Source organism: Lolium rigidum, chromosome 7 (assembly GCF_022539505.1).
Source record: "Lolium rigidum isolate FL_2022 chromosome 7, APGP_CSIRO_Lrig_0.1, whole genome shotgun sequence".
Taxonomy (NCBI): Eukaryota; Viridiplantae; Streptophyta; class Magnoliopsida; order Poales; family Poaceae; genus Lolium; species Lolium rigidum.
The window spans coordinates 214,476,816-214,483,075 of record NC_061514.1 but is presented as its reverse complement, the minus strand read 5'-3'; positions in this window follow the sequence as shown (position 1 = coordinate 214,483,075).

Below are 6,260 nucleotides of genomic sequence, written 5' to 3'. Positions count from 1 at the left end.
AGGGTTTTTGAAATTTCCATGTTTGAAACCAAAAACCGCGTACTTCTCTTCATGCTTGACTTCATAAGACAGAGTTTGGGGTTAGGGGTAGCTTGATACATGAATTTTTTGGTTTGAATATGTCTAGACCTTGTTTATCAACTTAATTGAATGCTTACTAGATGACATAAGATGACTATGTGCATTGGTTTTTCATTTTATTGTTTTTTTTTAATTTTTATGCCCATTTGAATCTTGGTCAAATCCTATGTTTGACCATGATTTAAACAAGTTTAAAACATGAATATGAAAAATTAAGCATGTATCCTTCATAGTCACTCCAAAATGAAGCTCGATCTTGAGAGGGTTTTTGAAATTTCCATGTTTGAAACCAAAAAACCACGTACTTCTCTTCATGCTTGACTTCATAAGACAGAGTTTAGGGTTAGGGGTAGATACATGATTTGTCCGGTTTGAATACGTCTAGACCTTGTTTATCAACTTTAATGCTTACTATATGACATAAGAAGACTATGTGCATTGGTTTTTCATTTTTCTGATTTTTTTTATTTTTGATGCCCATTTGAATCTTGGTCAGATCCTAGGTTTTACCAAGATTTAAACAAGTTTAAAACATGAAAATGAAAAGGGAAGCATTTATCCTTCTTAGTCACTCTAAATGAAGTTTTTGGGAGGTTTTTGAAATTTCCATGTTTGAAACCCAAAACCACTTCTCTTCATGCTTGACTTCATAAGACATAGTTTAGGGTTAGGGGTACATACATGATTTGTATGTTTTGAATATGTCTAGACCTTGTTTATCAACTTGAATGCTTACTATATGACATAAGAAAACTACGTATGTGCTTTGGTTTTTCATTTTTCTGTTTTTTTTTGAATTTTCCGCCCATTTGAATCTCCGTCAAATCCTAGGTTTGACCAAGATTTAAACAAGTTTAACACGTGAAAACGAAAAGGTAAGCATGGATCCTTCTTAGTCACTCCAAAATGTACCAATTGATAGATGTGTTAACTTTGCTTCATGGAAAAAATAATGTCATGTAAATGAGTTAACTTGGATTTCCTACCCTTGAATCCATAGGAAACTTTGTTCTAATGCACTATAATAATCAACCGAGTTTTTACACCAACAGGTCCGTCACTTACGTGTGGTGCCCATGCGTGAGGTCCCACACTTCAGTGAGCACAAGTCACGTGCAATAGGTACGCAAACTCCCAGCCATTTTCTTTGTCAAGAGAAGACGCATCGAGATGCGTATTGGAAGTCTCTCGGGTCCTTCAGATCCTTCGGTTGTCCCTCTCACAAAAAAAAACAAATCTCTCTCATTCTCGGCCTCGCTCGACTCGCTCGCTCGCTCGCACCTCCTCGCTCACCGACAAACCCCGCACAACAGTCAACATCATCACCCGAAAAGGGAAGACACCATAATGCTCTCCCTCCTTCTTCTCTCCTTCCGAGTGATCCCTCTTCCTCCGAGTTTCACTCGACGGGCAAACACATATGTGCTGCATAGTAGAGTAATAATAAAAAAGGTACGTAAAAAAATCGACCTACGAATCTATAATTAAATAGGTTAAACTAGGGTTTTGCCCAATACTACAGATCAAGGTTCAAAAAAATCCAACTACGGGGTTCGAACAACCCCATTTCTAATCAAAGAATTTTTTCGACGTCATCCAAATGGCCTCAAACTATAGCATGGGCGGATCCGGACTATAGCCAAGGGGGGCAGCCGCCCCCACTCAATTTTCTGAAACCTTGTACTTAGAAATATGTTAAGCTAAAGGCTGGTTTGCCCGCACTTAGAAATGATATTTGCATCACTTATCATATGTTTGCCCATTTGAATCTTGTCAAATCCTAGATTTGACCAAGATAATTTAAACAAGTTTAAAACATGAAAATGAAAAGGGAAGCTTGTATCCTTCTTAGTCACTCTAAAATGAAGTTTGGGGAGGTTTTTGAAATTTCCATGCTTGAAACCAAAAACCACTTCTCTTCATGCTTGACTTCATAAGACAAAGTTTAGGGTTAGGGGTAGATACATGATTTTTCTGGTTTGAATATGTCTAGACCTTGTTATCAACTTAATTGAATGCTTACTATATATATGACATAAGAAGATCGACTATGTGCATTGGTTTTTCATTTTATTGTTTTTTTAATTTTATGCCCATTTGAATCTTGGTCAAATCCTAAGTTTGACCATGATTTAAACAAGTTGAAAACATGAATATGAAAAATTAAGCATATGTCCTTCTTAGTCACTCCAAAATGAAGCTCTTGGGAGGGTTTTTGAAATTTCCATGTTTGAAACCAAAAACCACATATCTTCATGCTTGACTTCATGAGACAGAGTTTAGGGTTAGGGGGTAGATACATGATTTCTCTGGTTTGAATATGTCTAGACCTTGTTTATCAACTTAATTGAATGCTTACTATGTGACATAAGAAGACTATGTGCCTTGATTTTCCATTTTTTTAAATTATGCCCATTTGAATCTTGGCCAAATCCTAGGTTTGACCATGATTTAAACAAGTTGAAAACATGAATATAAAAAATTAAGCATATATCCTTCTTAGTCACTCCAAAATGAAGCTCTTGGGAGGGTTTTTGAAATTTCCATGTTTGAAACCAAAAACCACATATCTTCATGCTTGACTTCATGAGATAGAGTTTAGGGTTAGGGGGTAGATACATGATTTCTCTGGTTTGAATATATCTCTAGACCTTGTTTATCAACTTAATTGAATGCTTACTATGTGACATAAGAAGACTATGTGCCTTGATTTTCCATTTTTTGTTTTTTCTGAATTTTTATGTCCATTTGAATCTTGGTCAAATCCTAGGTTTGACCATGATTTAAACAAGTTTAATAAAACATGAATATGAAAAATTAAGCATATATCCTTCTTAGTCACTCCAAAATGTAGATCTTGGTAGGGTTTTTGAAATTTCCATGTTTGAAACCAAAAACCATGACTTCTCTTCATGCATGCTTGACTTAATTGAATGCTTACACTATATGACATAAGAAGACTATGTGCCTTGATTTTTTTTAAAATTTTGCCCATTTGAATCTTGGCCAAATCCTAGGTTTGACCATGATTTAAACAAGTTTAAAACATGAATATGAAAAATTAAGCATGTCTCCTTCGTAGTCACTCCAAAATGGAAGCTCTTGAGAGGGTTTTTGAAATTTCCATGTTTGAAACCAAAAACCGTGTACTTCTCTTCATGCTTGACTTCATAAGACAGAGTTTGGGGTTAGGGGTAGCTTGATACATGAATTTTTTGGTTTGAATATGTCTAGACCTTGTTTATCAACTTAATTGAATGCTTACTAGATGACATAAGATGACTATGTGCATTGGTTTTTCATTTTATTGTTTTTTTTGAATTTTTATGCCCATTTGAATCTTGGTCAAATCCTATGTTTGACCATGATTTAAACAAGTTTAAAACATGAATATGAAAAATTAAGCATGTATCCTTCGTAGTCACTCCAAAATGAAGCTCGATCTTGAGAGGGTTTTTGAAATTTCCATGTTTGAAACCAAAAACCACGTACTTCTCTTCATGCTTGACTTCATAAGACAGAGTTTGGGGTTAGGGGTAGCTTGATACATAAATTTTCTGGTTTGAATATGTCTAGACATTGTTTATCAACTTAATTGAATGCTTACTAGATGACATAAGAGTTTTTGAAATTTCCATGCTTGAAAACCAAAAACCACTTCTCTTCATGCATGCTTGACTTCATAAGGTAGAGTTTAGGGTTTGGGGGTAGATACATGATTTTCCTGCTAGTTTGAATATGTCTAGACCTTGTTTATCAATTTAATTGAATGCTCACTATATGACATGAGCAGACCTTGGTTTTAATTTTTTTATACCCATTTGATTCTTCGTTCCTAGGTTTGTTGACCAAGATTTGAACAAGTTTAAAACATTAATATGAAAAGGTAAGCATGTATGCTTCTTAATTAGTCACTCCAAAATGAAGCTCTTGGGAGGGTTTTTGAAATTTCCATGATTGAAACCAAAAACCACTTCTCTTCATGCTTGAATTCATAAGTCATGGTTTAGGGATATATAGGGGGTAGATACATGATTTTTCTGGTTTGAATATGTCTAGAGCTTGTTTTTCAACTTGAATGCTTACTATATGACATACGAAGACTATTTGCTAACGGAGGGAGTAAGCACTCGCTATGAAAAGTACCAAACGATGCATACCAAAATGATTTTTTAGAGGAATACTAGTTCGGATTATATAATTTTATATTAGCAGGCCAAAATCGAACCCCGTAGTTGGATTTTCAGAAATTGATCCGTAGTACTCGGGCAAAACCCTAGTTTAGTTGTAGGTCGATTTTTTTACGTTATTATTATTATTACTAGGCAAGCACATGTGTTTGCCCGTCCAGATGAAACTCTTTCATTTCATTTTTCTTTTCCGCAAGGTCGGGAGTCGGAGGAAGAGGGATCACACGGGAGGAGACGAAGGGAGAGCAGTCACGGGGCCCCACTTATTTATGGTGTCTATCCTTTTTCCGGTGATGTTGACTGTTGTGCAGGGTTGTCAGTGCGCAGTTTACAACAGGACACAAAATAAACAGGAAATTACGTCTAAATCCCTAAGATTTACATGGTAGACCCCATGCTGAAAGCAAGAAATGCGATCGGGTCCTTAATAGGCACCGTCCGGATTGATCCTCGTCGCAGCCGGGGACGAACCACTTGGCGCGACCAAATCGCCATGGCTACAGAGCCTGCACACCATGGCCTACGAGCTGAGCTAGAAACGACCCGCCAAAACCGGCAGCCAACGGAGGTGGATAATTGGAGAGAGAGAGAGAGAGAGAGAGAGTGTGTGTGTGTGTTGATGCCTCTCTCTTGACAAAGAAGATGGCTGGGAGTTTGCCTACCTAGCGTACGTGACTTGTGCTCACTGAAGTGTGGGACCTCACGCATGGGAACCACACGTAAGTGACAGACTTGTTGCTCTAATAACTCGGGTGATCATTATACCGTATTAGTACATAGTTTCCTATGGATCCTTCTTAGTCACTCCAAAATGAAGCTCTTTGGGAGGGTTTTTGAAATTTCCATGTTTGAAACCAAAAATAAGAAGACTATGTGCCTTGATTTTTCATTTTTTTAAAATTTTGCCCATTTGAATCTTGGTCAAATCCTAGGTTTGACCATGATTTAAACAAGTTTAAAACATGAATATGAAAAATTAAGCATGTATCCTTCATAGTCACTCCAAAATGAAGCTCTTGAGAGGGTTTTTGAAATTTCCATGTTTGAAACCAAAAACCGCGTACTTCTCTTCATGCTTGACTTCATAAGAGAGAGTTTGGGGATAGGGGTAGCTTGATACATGAATTTTCTGGTTTGAATATGTCTAGACCTTGTTTATCAACTTAATTGAATGCTTACTAGATGACATAAGATGACTATGTGCATTGGTTTTTCATTTTATTGTTTTTTTCTTTTGAATTTTTATGCCCATTTGAATCTTGGTCAAATCCTAGGTTTGACCATGATTTAAACAAGTTTAAAACATGAATATGAAAAATTAAGCATCTATCCTTCTATTAGTCACTCCAATATGTAGCTCTTGGGAGGGTTTTCGAAATTTCCATGCTTGAAACCAAAAACCACTTCTCTTCATGCATGCTTGACTTCATAAGACAGAGTTTAGGGTTAGGGGTAGATACATGATTTTCCTGGTTTGAATATGTGTAGACCTTGTTTATCAAATCAATTGAATGCTTACTATATAACATATAAGAAGACCTTGTTTTTTTTGAACTTTTATACCCATTTGAATCTTGGTCAAATCCTTGGTTCCACCAAGATTTGAATAAGTTAAAAACATGAATATGAAAAAGTAAGCATGTATGCTTCTTAGTCACTTCAAAATGAAGCTCTTGGGAGGGTTTTTGAATTTCCATGTTCGAAACCAAAAACCACATATCTTCATGCTTGACTTCTTGAAACAGAGTTTAGGGTTGTTAGGGGTAGATACATGCTTGATTTTTCTTGTTTGAATATGTCTAGACCTTGTTTATCAACTTAATTGAATGCCTACTATATAACATAAGAAGACCTTTTTTGTTTTTTTTTAATTTTTATACCCATTTGAATCTTGGTCAAATCCTAGGTTTCACCAAGATTTGAATAAGTTTAAAACATGAATATGAAAAAGTAAGCATGCATGTATGCTTCTTAATTAATCACTTCGAA